Source organism: Rattus norvegicus, chromosome 10 (assembly GCF_036323735.1).
Source record: "Rattus norvegicus strain BN/NHsdMcwi chromosome 10, GRCr8, whole genome shotgun sequence".
NCBI classification, from domain to species: domain Eukaryota; kingdom Metazoa; phylum Chordata; class Mammalia; order Rodentia; family Muridae; genus Rattus; species Rattus norvegicus.
Genome location: NC_086028.1, coordinates 45,620,045 through 45,638,203, shown reverse-complemented (window position 1 = coordinate 45,638,203; position 18,159 = coordinate 45,620,045). Strand labels below are relative to the sequence as shown.

At 44.1% G+C, this 18,159-nt stretch overlaps 2 protein-coding genes across 9 annotated transcripts in view; one reads left to right on the top strand and one right to left on the bottom strand.

Moving 5' to 3' along the window:
- The window catches only part of Tom1l2 (target of myb1 like 2 membrane trafficking protein), a 121,981-nt gene that overhangs the window by 19,325 nt on the left and 84,497 nt on the right, over nt 1–18,159 (top strand). The window lies entirely within an intron of this gene.
- The window catches only part of Drc3 (dynein regulatory complex subunit 3), a 78,858-nt gene extending 60,699 nt beyond the window's left edge, over nt 1–18,159 (bottom strand). For all 4 annotated transcript variants that reach the window (XM_063268617.1, XM_063268614.1, XM_063268618.1 and 1 more), the window contains exon 1: nt 1–18,159. This exon is cut by the window's left edge and continues 10,529 nt beyond it. The gene's annotated coding sequence lies outside the window, so the exon portion shown is untranslated.

The window sequence follows — 18,159 nt, the reverse complement described above, 5'->3', positions numbered from 1 at the left end:
GAGCAAGAAGGAGTTCAATAGAACTTGTTTTTAAGTGCATGAGGTTAAGAGGTTGCTCCCTCTGAGGAGTTCTGCAGACTCCTCAGTCTTAACTGTGCTTCCTTGCAGGTTCCACCAGGCACTTACATTTAAGATTCGTTCATTTAAAAGTAGAATTAACTTTTCCGATATTGAACATCACAAGCTATTTTATACAGTAAGCCCTAACCAGCCAACTTTTTTGCTGTTTGTTTGTTTGTTTTGTTTACGAGACAGGGTCTCTCTACATAACCCTGGCTGGCCTGGAACTAGCTCTTTAGATCAGGCTGCCTCTGCTTCCCAAGTGCTGGGATTAAAGGCATACACCACCATGCCCAGCTTGCCAGCTAACTTTTAATTTCTAGGGGCAGTTATACTGTTTTCCAAAGCAGCCATTCCATTTTCATTTGTACCAGAAGTACACCAGAGGTCATATTTCTCTATACCTCCCCTGACAGTTTTTCTGGTTTTGTTAATCATAGCCATGTTAATGAGTGTGAAGGCTGTTTACATTATCTTTAGAGATATTTTATGAAGCACCTACATAGAACCAAAATTAAGGGTGCATTTCTAAAAGAGGGCAGAGTATAAGAACCATGGGTTAAATATTTTGTTTTGCAGCATTCCATATTTCCTGGGATGGTACTATATGGTGGTTGTAACAAAAAAAAAGTCTTTTTTTGAAGTAGATGCTAGTCAGGTGGTGCTGTGGCTTAGAATCAAGGTAGAACCAAGAGTCTGAGGTCACTCGTGGTTATGTGACAGAGCTGAAATCACAGCTAACATTGTCTTGACTTTCAGTGACTTCATGCTTCCTAGTGGGGCAGTTCCCTGACCTGGAAACCCAGTCAAGCAGGTACTACCCTGGGAAACAGGATGAGGGATAAGCCTTTGCCACAGGGCCCTGAGTACCTTGCTCAGGGCCAAGTTTAGGAGCTTGTGCTGAGATATGTGGAAGCACATTATTTCAAGATGGAAGAGAAACAAAGCCAATGGGAGGCTCAGGAGAGATGGTTAATTTACTGAGTGTGATGTGGAGAGAAGACCATTCCGGAGGTGCCTGGACCTGGTTTTGAAGGATAAGCAGGAATTGACCAGAGAGCGATAAGGGTTTGGAGGCAGAAAAAGATGCCCTTCAGTTTTTTACTGAAATCGCTGATCGAGGTTCTTGTGTGAGAGAATATTCCTAGGAGTCTTCTGCTTTAAATCTTGACAGCCTTGAGGTACTGACTATGTCATGATCCCTGGCTCAGAGCTCCTTCAAGGGAAAGGACAGAGGCTGCAGTGGGGAGGGATTGGCCTGTTGGGTGTAACCATCAGCTCTGTTATGGGAACGGTAAGGCAGGCTGCTTGGGGAAGGTGTGTGTATCAGCCTTCCTGTTGGGTTGGTAAGAGGAAGGAATGTGGATATGTCTTAGATGGCTTGGGGAGGTCTTCCCATGGCATTTTCTGCGCAGGGCTCTGTCCCTGGCCTTTTATGCCAGCTGGACACCCCCAAACACTTTGTCCCTCATTCAGTTTGCGTAACACACAAATGTCATAGGACACCAACCCATTCTTACTTTAAAATATAAATATAGGAAGGAACCTCAGTTCTTCACTAGTAAGCCCATTGCCATTCACTGGACTCCAGGAGGTAATGCCGAGCAGCTTCTGATCCACTCACTGGTTGTTTCCCTTGGAGTCTCTTTTACATAAATGGGGCCTGTGTAGGCTTCATTTTATAGCCTGTGCTTGTCATAGCAGCATGTTTTTAGCCACCATGTGCATGGCAGTCACATATTTGGCCATACAGACATTCTCCTTCTACTGGCCAGTGGCTTTGGGTCCTGAAGTAACATGCCTTTGCGCCTTTTAACATTTCTCTTATTTAGATTCTGTGTGAGAGTCTGGGAGTGTTTCATACAAACATGGCTACAAAGCCCCCTGAAAAAGCTATTGTGAATTAGCCTGTGAGCCACTGAACCCCAGGATGCCCATTCACTTCATACTCTTTTCAGGGTGGGTACCATGTACTAGTCCTCTGCTAAGGAGGGGCTGTGGCATGTAATGTGGTTCTGGGGTCATACTGTATAATGACAGCTCTGTTAAAGCCTGGACATCTCCCACTGAGTTCCAGGTCCTTCCTGGAAATGTAGAGGTAGGACATACAACCAGGGAGGCTGTTGAGACTCTGCCCTCCTGCAGTCCTGGCCTCCCTCTGAGCAAGACTTTATTTTTTTCTTGAAAGCTTTCTCCTAAGAACACTTTAATTGGGGCTGCAGAGATGGCTCAGGAGTAAAGACCACTGGCTGTTCTCACAGAGGACCCAGGTTCAATTCCCAGCACTCTCATGGCAGCTCACAACTACCTCTAACTCCAGTTCCAAGAAATCCCTTGCCCTTCTATCACCTCTTCAAGTACTGGTGCACAAAGATACATGCGGGCAAAACAGTCATACCCATAAAATAAGAAAGAACCCTTCACTGCCACTTCCCACTGGTTTTCACATGAAGTGTATCAAACAGGTATCGATTCTTGGTGCTGCCCCCCTGCTAGTCAGGAGGAAACTGAATTTCTGTTGCTGCCCCATGGCTACAACTTTTTATATATCAAATCCAGTTTCCTCCACTTTACTATGACACATCTCTTCTGCTTTTCAGAACCACAGGGTCTTTCCAAGTAAGTGTTGCTCCCCTTCATTGCTAAGCAGTAACATAAAGAGAAATCAGATGCCTCGTGCATCCTTTAATTAGGGTCAGGACAAAGAGGCAGGGTGCTGTTTCTCTAACCCTGAGGAATACTTCAGAGACTGAAACTTCAGACTTGGCTTTGTGACAGTTAAAAATAAAAGCTGGGTATGCGAGGTGACTGCCGTCTGTTGAGGGGTGCTGGTCATTTACTTGCAGTGCCCAAGGCAGGTTTTCATATGAGTCTGAGTTATGTGCCTCCCAGAGTAGGTGACAGTCAGAGAACAGACATGAACTCACTTCTGGCCCATGCTGACGACAGTACTAGCTCGGTAGGGCTCCAGGATCTAGAGGCTCCATCTGCTGTGGTTTGCATGCAGTTATTACATGTCCCCCAAGGTTCTGTGGGTTAATATTCAGTCCCTATCATCAGTATGAAGCTGATGAAAACTCATTCTAATTGTTGTTCAGATGGGGTGCCTTTGGGAGGTATTTAGGGTTAGGTAAGGTGGAGCTCCCATGACTGAACCCTGGGGTATTTATAAGAAAAGACTAGAAGAGGTGAACATTGATAGACTTGCTTCCCTGTTCTTTGCCATGGTATTATCTTGTGTTTCTCTGGGACCTCTATCTCCAAAAGGCCGTAACTAGAGGTACCCTACTGACCTTTGACCTCTAGAACTATGGGCTATGACTAACTTATTTGTACTGCAACCAGTCTATAATATCATATTATTAGCATCAGAAACTGAACTCACATAACATGCTCTAGGACTTTCTCCATAGAAAGATGAAATGGCCTCTCTTCACTAGGTCCTCCCAGCCCAGTGGCCCCAGATAGACATCTGTTTTTTTCTCTCTCTCTCTTCCCTGTACTCCAAGGTACTGGCTGAGAGTTTCTCTTCATCCTTAGGACCATCTTCAGGCATCCCGTGTTTCTGAGATACCCATGCATATGTTTTCCTACACTGATTCTTTGTTTTGTTTTCTGAAACAGGTTCCCATTATGTATCTCTGGCTGGCCTGCGACTCCCCACATAGAGATCTGCTTCTGCCTCCCAAGCACTGGGATTAAAAGCCTGTGCCACTATGCCTGGCCTCATTTTTTTTTAATTTGGGAAAATTTATTTACAAAAGACTTTTTCCCCTCTTCACTTGGCATTAATGCAAAATAACATTAAAATAAGAAAAATGCAAAAAGGCAGGCTCAGGCTCAGAGGTGCTCACAGCACAACTTGACCACCTGAGTTCAATCTCTGGATCCCACGGTAGGAGGGCTGATTCTCTAGAGTTGTTTTTTGACCTTTGCGTGCATGGTATGGCACATGTGTGCTAACAAACATACACATGCACATGCCCATGTATGCATGTGCTTATGCATGCATACTCACATAGTAATAATAATAAATTAATTTATGAAAATGTAAAAGGAGAGAGGAAGGTATTGATAAGTCAAGTTCTCTAGGTTTGGTTCACCACTACTTCCACTACTTATACAAAATAATAATAAATAAAAGCAGTAAAAGATCCAAGGGTGATTTTTGCTGGGTCCCATTGCTTCCTGAGGCCCCAATTGAGGCTCATTCCCAACTAGGAGAAAGCTTGCTGAATGATGGAAAAGTAGTTTTCTTGGTGTCCCAGCACTATGTGGGACAGAAGCAGAAAGACAGGTCCGGTGTTCATCACTGCCACCCTGACCCATCCCACCGTACCTGCTGAGGAAGGATCTGCAGCCGCCGTGTGGGAGCTCTTCTAGCTCCTGATAACCTAGAGTGTGCATCATTTAGGGGCATATCACCAGGTTTGGAGCCTTTGCTTCCATCCTGCCCAGGATGGCTCTCTTTCTGTCTGATGTACATGTGAGGAGATCTGCTCTTCCCAGGAGGCAAGGCTTACTGCTACACTATGGACAGCGCCATCTTATAATAGAGCCACTGGTCCAGTGTTGTCCCATTCCCCCTCCTTCCTGTTCCCCTGCCTCCCTGCCACAATTACTCCCTGGGCACTTTTTTCATAGCCTATCAGATTAAAGTAGGAGGGGTGTTTCTAGGAGACTTTGAGCTTCTAGAAGCATCTGTCTGTGGTAGAAGAGGACATGTGTGTATAAACAGTACCGCTCTATAAGAACACAAAGCAGAGTGTCCTTCAGGGCCTCTGATGTTCCTTGGCTTTTGACTTGCTCTGGCTGCTAGGATCCTGCTCCTCATTCACGTGGTCTGTTCCTCCCATGGCCTCCCCTGGCTCCTCTTTCTGGCTCCTGCTCTGTACTCCTTCTACATGCCCCATGCCCCACTGACCATCCACTGTGAATAGGCGTGGCCCTGTCCTATAGAATCAGTATGACCACAAAGCATGGTTCGCTTGGCCCACAAGGGTAAAGGGAGCTTGAGTATGCAGGAGGGCAGGCAGTGGGTAAGGAAAAGTAAATATTCCCTGCCTTTTCTCTGGGTATTGTCTCTAGCGCCAGCGGTTTGAGCTGAAGACAGTGCAGAGTGTAACAGGCCATGCCCTGCATTACTTCTGTGCTGAGATGGGTGCTTTCTCTGGTTTGCATTAGAAGCTCCATGTAGGCTCGTAGTGGCATTGGACAACATCAGCTGACCTCTATACTCATCCAAGGAGGAACCCAGGCATATTCACCTAGGTAGAGAGAGCACCAAAAAGTCCAGGTCTCAGTGAAAGGCCAACAAATGGAATTTAGTTCACTTGTCTTTGAAAATGAAGTGCTCAGACTAGGGTTTATGATGAAAAATGAATAGAGTGTCATGGTGTATTGACTTAATGTCTTCGAGTTTCATATTTCTCAATTATGACTAATATCATCTCAGGATTACTAAAGCTCAGATTGGATAATATGTATAAAATACCCAACTCATTGTGTGGCTTTTTTTTCACTTTTGAGTCAAAAGTGTTTTTGAAATGAATTAATTCTAAATTTAGACTGTATCAGGTATATTCTAGAATATACTATTAATTAAAAATATTAAAACAAACTTGAGATGCGTGTTTTTGCAGGCCCACAGTGTATGGGTTCAAATTGCATATGAAGGCCAAAGGTCAACATGAAATGCTGTATTAGGGTTTCTGTTGCTGTGATAAAGACAATGATCGAAAGCAATTTGGGGAGGACAGGATTTGTTTCAGATTGAAGTCCATCATCCAGGGAAGTCAGCAGGAACTCAGGACTGAAGCAGAGGCCATGGAGGGCACTGCTTACTGACTTGCCCCCCAGGCTGGTTCAGTCTACTTTCTTATCCACTGAGGACCCCCTACCAGGGATTGTACTGCACACAGTGTGCTGCCCCTCCTACATTAATCATCAAGACAATGTCCGCCCCACAGGCTAGCTCATAGCCAGTCTGGTGGGGCATTTTCTCAGTCAAGGTTCTGTCTTCTCAAATGACTCTAGCTTGTGTCCAGTTGACAAAAAAAAAAAAAAAAAAAAAAAAAAACTTAAACAAAACTAAACAAATGAATCAAAACTAAGTTGCTTTATACCTTATCTGTTGAAACAGGGTCTTACTGAACCTGTAGCTAGACTGGCTGGTCGGCAAGCCCCAGAGATCCTTCTGAGTCTGCGTCTTCCGTGCTAGAGCAGTAAGGGATGCACCAATATGCCTGGCTCCTGTGTGGATCCTGGGGTCTGAGTTCAGGTCCCCTGTTGCCTGGCAGGCACTTTACCAATAGAACCATCCTCTCAACCCCTGTTTTATTTTATTATTTTATTTTTTTGAGGTACTCTCATATAGCTCAGCTGCCCTCAAACTCACAGGATAGGATAGCCCTTGAACTCCTGATCTGCCTGCCTCTTGTCTCCCAAGACTAGGAATTATAGGCATACAGTGCTATGCCCAGCTTAAAGTTTTTTTTTTTTTGTCTTTGTTTTTCCTAGCAGTATGACTCACGTGCTACAAGAATAGTAAAAGATAAATTACAGGGTTAACGAGACGACTCAGCAGTTAAGAGCTCTGCTACCCTTCCAGAGGACCTGGGTTCAGGTTCAAGCAGCCACATGGTGACTCATAACCATCTGAAACTGCAGGTTCAGGGCAGCTGACATTCTCTTTAGGTCAGTGTGGGCACTGGGCATGCATGTAGTGCACAGATATATATGCAGGCAGGACACAGATACATACAGGAGTAACTTTTTAAAAAATTTTAAAAAGGTAAATTATAATAAATTGTACTTTCTAGAAAGAAGAAAAGCTTTGAAATTAGACAATTTTTTTTCCTTCACTGTATAGCCTTGCAAATCCTGGGCCACACTTTGTCATTGAGCTCTATCCCAGCTCAGAAAAATGTTCTTTGAGTCCTAGATCTGATAAAGTGTTTGAGCCTAAGATTCTTCATTTGTGAAATGGGGATGAAAAGTCCTACTTTGGGACTGGGGACGTAGCTAGGTTGGTAGAGGTTTGCCCTTGCACAAACCCATTGGTCCTGTCCCCATCACTGCAGGAAACCTGTCATATGTGTACAAGCCTGTACTTCTGGCACTCAGGAGGTAGAGGCAGAAGGACCAATGTTTAAGGCCATCCTCTGCTACTTCACACATTTGAAGCTAGCCTGAGCTCACAAAAGAAAATAAAATTCTGTTTTGTTTTGTTTTTTTTTTTTTTTTGTTCTTTTTTTCGGAGCTGGGGACCGAACCCAGGACCTTGCGCTTCATAGGTAAGCGCTCTACCACTGAGCTAAATCCCCAGCCCCATAAAATTCTGTTTTTAAGACTAGTGTTGAGGGTTGGGGATTTAGCTCAGTGGTAGAGCGCTTGCCTAGCAAGCACAAGGCCCTAGGTTCGGTCCCCAGCTCCTAAAAAAAAAAAAAAAGAAAAAGAAAAAAAAAACTTAAAAAAAAAAAAAAAGAATAGTGTTGAAAGGCTGGAGAGATGGCTCAGTGGTTAAGAGCACTGGCGGGTTCGGTCCCCAGCTCCGAAAAAAAGAACCAAAAAAAAAAAAAAAAAAAGAGCACTGGCTGCTCTTCTGGAGGACTGGAGTTCAGTTCCTAGTTCCTTTCAGGTTACTCAAAACTACATATAGCTCAGCTATAGGAGATCTGATGTCCTCTTCAGGCTTCTGTGAGAAGCCACACTCACAGACACACACACACACCTTTTAAAGTAGCCAGAGGTGATATGTCTACTAACAGCACCATAACAGAGTACCTCGCTGGCTTGCTTTGACAGTACTTACTCTCTCACAGTTCTGGAGGCCCAGAGTCTAAGGTCCTCTCCCTGGCTTTTGCAGAAGGCTACCCTACCTTCTTTCTCTGTCCTCACACAGCCATTCCTCTAGGCCTCTGAGATTGAATAGGGCTGCTCTAACAACTCTTTTATTTTGTTCTTGTTTTTTTGAAATAGGTTTTCTTGGTGTATCCTTGGTTGTCCTGGAACTCCCTCTGTAGACCAGGCTGGCCTTGAACTCATAGAGATCCACTTGCCTCTCCTCCTGAATGCTGGGAATAAGGGCATGCTCTACCACTGCCCAACTTCTAACAGCTCTTTTAAACTTAACTGCTTATCTCCAAGTATAACCATATTGTGAAGTTCTAGGAGTTATGCTTACAAATGGGTCTGGATACAACTAACTCTTTACCTTAGCTAGACAGAGATCTCTATGAATAGGAGGCAAGTCTTATCTAGATCTGCGTTGAGTTCTTTCTGTTCCTTGTTGAAGATTGTATTTAATGTTTGGGATGATATGGAAGTGAAGTGGTATTTATTATTAAGTATATTCCTAATTTCTAAGCACTTCTGTTAAAATTAGACCAGCATGGAGGGTGACATTTAGAGAGCAAAACCAGCCTCCTGCTGCCTACATTTCTAGCTTAGGGTCAATAATTCATCAGCAGCAAAGGCCATGCTTGACTTGATTTTAGCAAAGGAACATGCTTCTTTTCTGTTTTTCACTATGGTACTAAGGGTTGAACCAGGGCCTTGTACATGCTAAGCACACATTTTTACCACTGAGCTACATTCTTAGCCCCAAGATTATATTTTAAATTTGTAAGGTTCAAGATAGGAAGGAAACCAGACAAAAGGATTGATTAAAATTTACACAGGGGGTTGGGGATTTAGCTCAGTGGTAGAGTGCTTGCCTAGCAAGCGCAAGGCCCTGGGTTCGGTCCCCAGCTCCGAAAAAGAAAAAAAATTTACACAGATGAGCCATCCATGGTAGTACATACACACTCTTAATCCCAGCACTCAAGAGGCAGAAGCAGTTAGACAAGTTCCAGAACAGTCAGAGCCACATAGTGGGACCCTGTCTCAAACAAAACAAAACAAAACAAAACAAAACAAAACAAAACAAAACAAAACAAAACAAAATTACACAAGTAAAATATGTTCAGTAAAAGAAGCCAGACACGAAAGGCCACATGTCTGATTGCAGTTATATAAAAGGTTCAGAATAGACAACTCTCTGTACAGAGAGGAGTCTTATGAGTCTGAGAAGATTAGGAACTGCAAAGTGACTACTGCTGGGGTCCAGGCTTCTTTCTGGGATGATAAAAACATTCTGGAGTTGAGATCGGGTGTCTCTCAGTTGGTATTGCCTTTACAGTTCTGGTAGAGTGTGCTTTAAATTCCCTAGCACTGTGGAACAGGACAGAAATATTCTGGAGTTAATAGGAGAGCTAATTGTTCAAGTACATAAATACACCAAATCTCCTGGACTTGTGCCGTTCACGGGATGACCTTTATAGTATATGAATTATATCTCACAAAGCCATTATAAAGATTCACTGTGGGACAGTGAGCCTGTGTGACTGTTTTGAACTTTGTTCCTCAGGTTTCCTTTCCTGACTTGTTTTCATTTTTAGATTTTTTTTTTTTTGGTTCTTTTTTTCGGAGCTGGGGACCGAACCCAGGGCCTTGCGCTTCCTAGGTAAGCGCTCTACCACTGAGCTAAATCCCCAGCCCCTCATTTTTAGAATTTAGAGATAGTGTCTTGTTACATAATCCAGGTTGGCCTAGTACTCCATGTAGCCCAGGATATCCTCAAGCTCAAGAGCTTTTTGCGTTCTTCAGATTCTCAGTAATTGCTGTAATGGGAAAAGCCAGAGCTCTACATCTCACTAAGATTACTTAGAATACAGTTTTGTATGCAAAGAAACATCCTTGAAATACCACAAGGTCACTTTTGCTCTTAAAACTGCTTGACTAGAAGAAATGAGTGAAATGCACAGGGCGTCAATAGGAAATGAGCATGTGTGTGTTGCTCATAACCAGGCTAGCCCCATGTACCACGTGCCCCTAAGAGAGTGTGTCTCCTTGTCAGCGGCTGATCTGCACTTCGCAGTGATACAGCTCTTTGTTACTGATGGAGTCCACAGTGCCTCGAAATCCATGTGAGTGTTCATTTAGAGAATTGCTTTTAGTCCAATGCCAGGAGATTTCCGAGCTCTATATATTTTTAATGTTCACTAAATAATTCATTAAGGTTGTTCGTGCTTACCTCACTTCTAACGTGCCTGTTTCTACCTCATTTTTAACCTCACAGAGCTGTATAGCAATCTGTTTCCTGGCTAATGACCACATAAAGTCATCTCAGAAAGGAAAGCTGAAGACTTTCATGTTACCTTTGCCAGTTTGTGCTTTCCGTCCACCCTTTGGTATTTGCAAAGGTCAGATGAGCTATTTCAGTGTCCATGGCCCTGATTAATGGGGAATCTTGCATTCTCATTGGTCCCCAAGGATGAAGGATTGGTGTGGTGGTGGCAGGCAGCATCTGCTGGAATGTCAGAGCACAGTGTTGGGAATTGGATGAGCAGCAGGCCTATGAAGCATAAAGAGGTGGTGCTTCTCCTATGCGAGCTCCTGGGTTTTCCTTGTCCACAGCCACGCAGACGGCTCCAGGAGTGTTCTCCTCCAGTAAGCCATGGTGCTAGGAATTTAATGTGGAAAGTACAAGCTACTCCTTCCCTAAGAGGACTGTGGGCTGTTTGTCAGCTTCCTGATTCCCTGAGTCTTCCTAAGTCCCTGTGAGTCGGCATGCTTGTATTTAGCTTCTTACCCTCCTTGTAGATGTAGGTCTTTTTCAACTTAAATAAAAATTGCTGTGTTGGCATGGAGATTTCAGATAGAGCAGGTGTTTCATGCACTGGGGAGAATATCTCTGAATAACAGGGGACTTGCTTCCCACCCAAGAGCAGATGGTCCACGTTCATTTATCTTCTGACCTTTCTTTGCTTCTTAGACACCAAATTTCAGATCCCAGGGATCATAAATATTCTTTAAGTTTGCAGCCATAGAGATTCAGAGGGCGGCAAGCCATGGGTGTTATTTCCCACTTGTTAGAACACTTTCCAGTACTAAATCAGACTCCTGTAACAGTTGACTTTATGGATACCTGAAGGACACCATAGCAAGGCTGCCTCGGCCAAGGTCAAGAAGGAGCCTTCTGCAGCTCTGCAGACTCACCTGTCCATTGCTTGGCAGCTTTCCAAGCAGCTGCTTCTAGACACCGTGATGATGGGCACAGGCCGTTTTTTGCCTGCCCAGGGGGTCTCATTATTAATGTCTTCAATAGTGACAAAGCCACCTGGTGTTCGTCACCTTGTCTGCTGCCTTTCCACTCCCGAGCACCTGCTTTCTCACTGGGAGACAGACCCACAAGTGCGTGTGGAGTGCTCTGGGAACAGGCATGCACTGAGCTGGACAGAGGGAGGATGCCTACACAAAGGGCTGATCTGAGCTAGTCCTCTGAAGGAGTCTCCAAGGAGCCTTGAGTGTGAGTGAGTGTGAGTGTGTGTGTGTGTGCGCGTGCGTGTTGTGCGCATGTGTGAGAGAGTATGCGTGTGTGTGTGTGTGTGTGTGTGCACATGTGCATGTTGTAAGGGAGTATATTAAAGAAGCACATAAGGCCTACGTGTGGGACTCTGTGGAGAAGTGAGGCTGGTTAGAAGCAGTCATTCTGAAGATCAGGAGAATAAAATGTAATTGAAGTTCAGTGGGAACCTCTGGAAGTTTTTTGGTTTTTGTTTGTTTGTTTGTTTTTGTTTTTGAGACAGGTTGTCACTGTTAGCTCTGGTTGTCCTGGAACTCACTATGTAAGCCCAGCTGGCCTAGAACTGAGAAAGGCCTGTCTCTATCTCTCAAGTGCTAGGCTTAAGGAGCTACTATGCCCAGCTGCTCTGGAAGGTTTTAATTTTCTTTTTATATGTGTATGAATGTTTTGCTTGCATGTATGTCTGTGCACTGCATGTGGGCCTCATGTCCACAGAGGCCAATAGAGGGCATCAAATCCTCTGGAACCATGCAGATGCTGGAAACCAAACCCAGGTGCTTTCAATAGTAGCAAGTGCTTTTAACTACTGAGTGTCTGTGTGGCCTCCCTGGAAAAATTTTGCTTTTGTGTTTTAACCATTTCTTCTTCCTTTTCTTTCTTTCCTTCTCTCTTTCCCCCTCCATTAATTGATTTATTTATTTACTTTATACCCTGATTGCAGCCCGACTCCTTGTAGCCACCCTCACATAGCCCCTCCCCAATTCCCTCCTCTCCTCTCTTTCTTTAATGTCCTTAGGACCTCAAGCAAGTGCTCTCCACTTCCCCAGCCCAGACTTTCTATTTAAGAGTGGTCATTCAGGGGTGATAGAGACAGTAGTCTAAGGGGAGAAAGGTGAGCTAAACTGATGTCACCCCTCCTTTTGGCAGTGAATAGTGGGAGGCCTAGAGGCAGCTCAGCCTGCCTGTTTACACATTCACATTCGTGCCTTCCCCATTTCTTCTCAGCCCTGTAGTCTCCCTAGATCCCCATAACCTCCTGACTCCCAAGTCCTGTTCCCTTGCTGAGGCCTCCCCTGACTCTCTAGGCAGCAGGCCTCAGCCTCCCTAAGCACCCTGTTATCCAGCTGTTCTACCGCTGGCTGGCTCTCAGTGGAGACTGTGGTGCTTTTAACTCCCTGGCTCAGCTTAGCCACACAGGATTGACCATTCAGTAAGGCAAGAAGGAAGGAAGAGCACCTTAAAGTGACTTTTATTTTTAAAAAACATGGTAGAGGCTAGAACCATCCTTTTCTACCAGATTATAAGAGTACAAGAGTAGTGGCTATGTTTTTTTTTTTTTTTTTTTTTTTTTTTTTTTTTTTTTATTAACTTGAGTATTTCTTTACATTTCGAGTGTTATTCCCTTTCCCGGTTTACGGGCCAACATCCCCTTAACCCCTCCCCCTCCCCTTCTTTATGGGTGTTCCCCTCCCCATCCTCCCCCCATTGTTTAAAAGTATGGACTTATCATCTGAGGTCTTTCTCTCAGAGCCCCAGGTTTTTACCTGTGATGGTTATTTTAACTGTCAACTTGACTAAATTTGGCGTGGCCCAGGAGACATCTCTGGGGCTTTGAGAGCATTTCCAGAGGTTTAATTGAGGGGTAAGACATTCCCTGAATGCTGGCAGCACCATTCTGTGGGCTGGGTTTTCAGACTGAGTAAGGAGGAAGGACTTGGAGGGTAAGTGACCAACTGTTAACTCACACTTCTGCTGCCCCAGGGGAGTTGTGCTTCGCACCTAACCAAGTGACGGAATGCATTTAAATTGTGAGTTGAAAGAAACCTTCTTTTTCCTAAGTTGCTGTGGTCAGGTATCTTGCTACATCAACAAGGCTAGTAACTAGCACATCTCATCCCAGGCTGTGAGCAGAGCTGGCCCTGCCTTTGGGGTTCTGATGGCCAGCTTGTTGCCTCAGTTTGCAGCACCCTCTGTTGTGGTCCAAAGAGCAGAACCTGTGGAACAGGATGTGCCTCAGTGGTAGAGAGTGTGCTAAACATGTGTAAGGCTCATATCCAGTCTCCAAACCAAACCAAACCAAACCAAACCAAACCAAACCAAACCAAACCAAACCAAACCTTCAGAGCAGTTGAGTGCAAGGCCCATTTTCAACCCTAACATTTAGCAATACTACCAATTCTCAGTCTTTTGGAACATGGTACCTTAGTCTGTAAACCTGGGCACATAAATACTTCATGGCAGTGTTATGGTAAGATTTCAATGACTGGTGTATACATTGGCACATGATACACTCTGAATGCCTGTGTGCCATTTCTGAGTCTCTTAGCAGCCCTGCACGGTTGTTGCTACCCATAATTTATATATGAAACAACTGAAGCATAAAGCCAAGGTGAACGAACAAGCCTGAGGTCTCGGGGCTAATAAATTGCAGAGCCAGGCATTTGAGCCTAGGTCTGACTGACCTGGAGGCCCCAGGCCTTTATTGCTGCTGTTATTTGTTGAATCTCGTTGCTTGGTCTTGTGAGAAAGAACATGCTGATCTAGGGTCAGGCAAACAGGACGGTCTGGCCCTTGTGTAGATCTGCTGTTTTAAGTCTGTGCTGATTTGTCACAAGCTTGGGATTCCAGGGACAGATTTTCCTATGACTCCTCCTTCCTCATCTCCTTCCTTCATTCTCGCCCTTCATTATAGGAGCTTGTTGGACTCATTAGCACCTGAAGTGGAGAGAAGTAAAGAGAGCAGAAATTGGAAGAAAAGCCAAATGCAGAAACTTTACATCAGTTTTTCTTTGCTGTTTTTCAGGAAAGAGGGCAGAACTAATGGAATTCTGCTTTCTCTTCAGTCTGGGTTGTGAGGGATTGCTGGTGATTTTCCATTCATATTGTAAAACTACTCAGGATGGAAAACGTGAAGACAGTTCCACAGAAGCCCAGGACCCACCTGCTGGGCCAGATTTCCCATTCTGCTGCACTGCCTCTTGTAGAGGGCAGGCAGGGCAGTGTAGGGACCCACAGGGAGGTGCAAGAACTAGCTGTGGCTGTAACCTGCTGCCTTAGATGTCCCGTCCTGGAAGGTCCGGTTTACTGTGGACCGTTCTGCTGGCTTTTCCTGTGTGCATCATTCCCACAGAGCTGTGAGGTTCCTAGTTATACAAACAGGGACGCTGCTGAGCTGTTAAGAGAGCGTAGCCAGTTCTCTTCCCGTGCCTTACAGGAGCTTCTGGAACTTGCCTTTCAGTGGCATCCTGACCATCATGTGAAGAACAGAATAGCCAAGTTGGCATGAGGCTGGGAGACTTTCCCCGAGGTGCCCATGCTTGCTTCTGAAATGGCTTTTATCTGACTGTTGATTGCAGAGATGGCCCCCTCTGTGGATGCGGACTTCCTTTGATGTCATGCTGGACAGCCACTGTCAATGGTACAGCTTTCCCTAAATAAGGCAGGGGAGCAGACTTAAGTTAAAGACTGAGTCCCAGCGTTGTAGCTCTCACAAGTGTAACTCGCAAGTTCCATAGCAGAGCCTCCCTTTTGGGTAGAAAAACAAAACCTGTCCCTTATTGCAAGATGACAGCCCTACTTTCTTGGGATCCAGCCAAGCAAACAACTTGAGATGACCCCACACTTAACTAGCTAATTCTTTGGGCTGTAATCCAAAATCATTATGGAATACTGTTAAAATTGTTCCCTCTGAAACCTCTGGCTATTTATTTGAATTAGTGAGGTTACTCCAATGACAGCCGTGGAGTCCAGTGTGTAATTAGGAGAAGCTGCCTTGAACTTCACGAGAATGTCATTTCTCAGCGTCTTGAGTGCCTCTCTCCTGGAGGTCTTTTGGCCTTACCTTATTCTTGCTCCTTGTTCCGTCCAAGTCATGGATCATTTCTCTTCATGAATCCCTCTTCCCTGTTCGGTAGTCATAGAGTTCTCCCTTCCCTGAGTGTGGGGACTGGTCTGAAATCCAAGCTCTGTCTCTGACTGGGAGTGTGGATTTTTGGAGAAGTTATCTCTTTTTCTCAGACCTAGCCTCCTCATTTATGAAACGGGTCTACTATCTGCTTGAGTGGGGACATAGGCTATTTGTTGAAAGCTTTTATGGTGTGTTAGTTTCTTTGTATAACATATGTAAGCTTACCTCACCTAAGTAATGACTACCTCAAATGAAATTCCTTGGCTTAAAATTTATTTACTTTTTTGTGAATGAGTATTTTTCCTGAATGTATATGTATGTATCACATGTGTACTTGGTGTCCTTGGGGATCAGAAGTGGGTGTTGGATCCTCTGGAACTGTAGTATGAGCCGCCAGGTAGATGCTAGGGATTGAACCCCAGCCGTCTGCAAGAGCAGTGTGTGCTCTTAGCTGCGAACCTTCTCTCCCACAGGATTTCTTCATTTCTTATGCATTATTTCCCTTTCCCCTTCAGCTGGTCTCAAATGCACTGCCCTCCTTCCTTGGTCCTCTGATGTGGGTTCATGCCTAGCTCTCTCTATGCCTTACAGTTTTACTTTAACTTTCCTTTGAGAATATTGGATATATCAATCTTAAGTTCAAATCCGGATTAATGTGTTTAAACTTGTTACATAAACATTTAACTATATGCACAAATAAGGAGTCCTCTGCATAAGTGGAGCCCTGCGCCCTGACAGAGAGAGCTTCATTACCTCTACTATGGCATGCTGGATCCTGCTGATCTGTTTGTTTTTAGTTTTTTGTTTTATTATTTTTGTTTTTGTATTTTGAGACAGGCTCTCTGTGTAGCCCTGGCTGTCCCGGAACTCACTCTGTAGACCAGGCTGGCCTTAAACTCACAGATCCGCCTGCCTCTGCCTTCTCAGAACTGGGATCAAAGGTGTGCACTGGTACTGCCTGGCTTTGCTAGTCCATTTATTTGTCCCTTTTCTCTGTCCATATTAGATTCTTTGAAATTATAACATAATTATAACATTTTTCCTTCCCTTTCTTCCCTCTCACCCATCTTATTTCAGAGTAAGTTTCCCAGTTGTATTATTTAGCCACATATTTTAGAAGGTAGCTCTGAAAATGACTATTTTTGTTGTGAGATCGAATCTAGGGCCTCATACATACTAGGCAAGCATTCTACTACTTAGCTCAGCCCAGGCTGGAGTAATAATAATAATGTCATAATTTCACCTTAAAAAGTTACCTGAAGGGTGTCATGGGGAGAGGGCTTAGTGACTTGTGGCTCTTTCAGGGGACTTAAGTTCAGTGCCCAGCATGAATGAACATCAGGCAGCTCCAGGGAATCCAGCACCTTCTTCTGGCCTCTGCCCTCATACATGTGGCCTGCACACACACACACACACACACACACACACACACACACACACACACACACATACACACACACACGCATACACACACAGATACACACACACAGATACACACACACACACACACACACACACACACACATTTGTTTTTTTGAGACAGGGTCTCTGTCTAGCACTGGTTGATCTAGAACTCATTATGTAGACCAGGCTTGCCTGGAACTTACAGTAATCCTACTGCCTCTGCCTCTCAATGCTGGAATTAAAGGTATATGTAACCACACCCGACTGATAAAAATAAAATATTTTAAAAGTTTAATAGAAATTTTCTAGTATTGTATATTCAGTTAGGTTCAGAATTCTAGTTGCCTTATAATGTTACCTATTTTAAGATTCTGTTTCTTTGACTGGGATGTACTGAAGTTCAATATTAGTTTATTGATGTGTCTCCTTGCTCTTGATTTATGGGCCCTTTGTCTAAATAGTTTTCATTATAATTTACTTACTAAAGAAACTAGGACATTTGTCCTGTAGTGTTTGCCACAGTCTAGTGCTTGTTTTATTCTCTCTCTGTATCTCTCTCTCTCTCTCTCTCTCTCTCTCTCTCTCTCTCTCTGTGTGTGTGTGTGTGTGTGTGTGTGTGTGTGTCTCCCTGTCTCTGTTTTTGTCTCTCCCCTAGTAGGGTTGGCAGAGCACAGAGATGGAGGTCACAGGATGAGTTTGTGGAGTCAATCTCTCCTTCCTCTCTCCTTGGCTTTAGGGGTCAGGCTGGGTGGTAAGTGCTTTACCAACTCACCAGACCTTTATTTCTTTTTTTCTAAATTAACTCCAGACTTTGCTGATCGTATCTCCATGGTGGCATTTAGCATGCTCACATTCCCTCTGTCCTCCATATTTTGTGCAAGTTGGAAGTTGAATGTAGAGGTTGATCAGATTTAGGTTCAGGAGTTTTGTTTTGTTTGAAATAGGGTCTCCCATAGCAGACTGGCCTGAATCGAGGATGAGTATATGAGAGTGTGTGTGTGTGTGTGTGCACGTGTATGTATGTTGGGTAGGTGTATGTGTGTATGTGTATGTGGGAGAGCGTGTGTATGTATATATATGTGTGTGTATATATATATGTGTGTGTATGTATATATATGTGTGTGTATATATATGTGTGTATATATATGTGATATGTGTATGTGTATGAGTGTATGTGCATATGTGTGTGTGTGTGTGTGTGTGTGTGTGTTTTGGGAGTAGTCACATCATTTCTCTGAGTCTTATCTTCTGTGTGAGAAAAGTGACAGTAAAAAATTTCTACCTTAGTCTTCAGTAAAGACTATATAAAGTAAGAGGCGAGACATGTAGGATGCTTTAAGAATTTAGTCAAGGAGGCTAGAGCGATATCTTAACCGTTACTTTTGGCTCTACAGACACATGTGTCACCTATATACCCAGACACATTCAATGTACATAAATA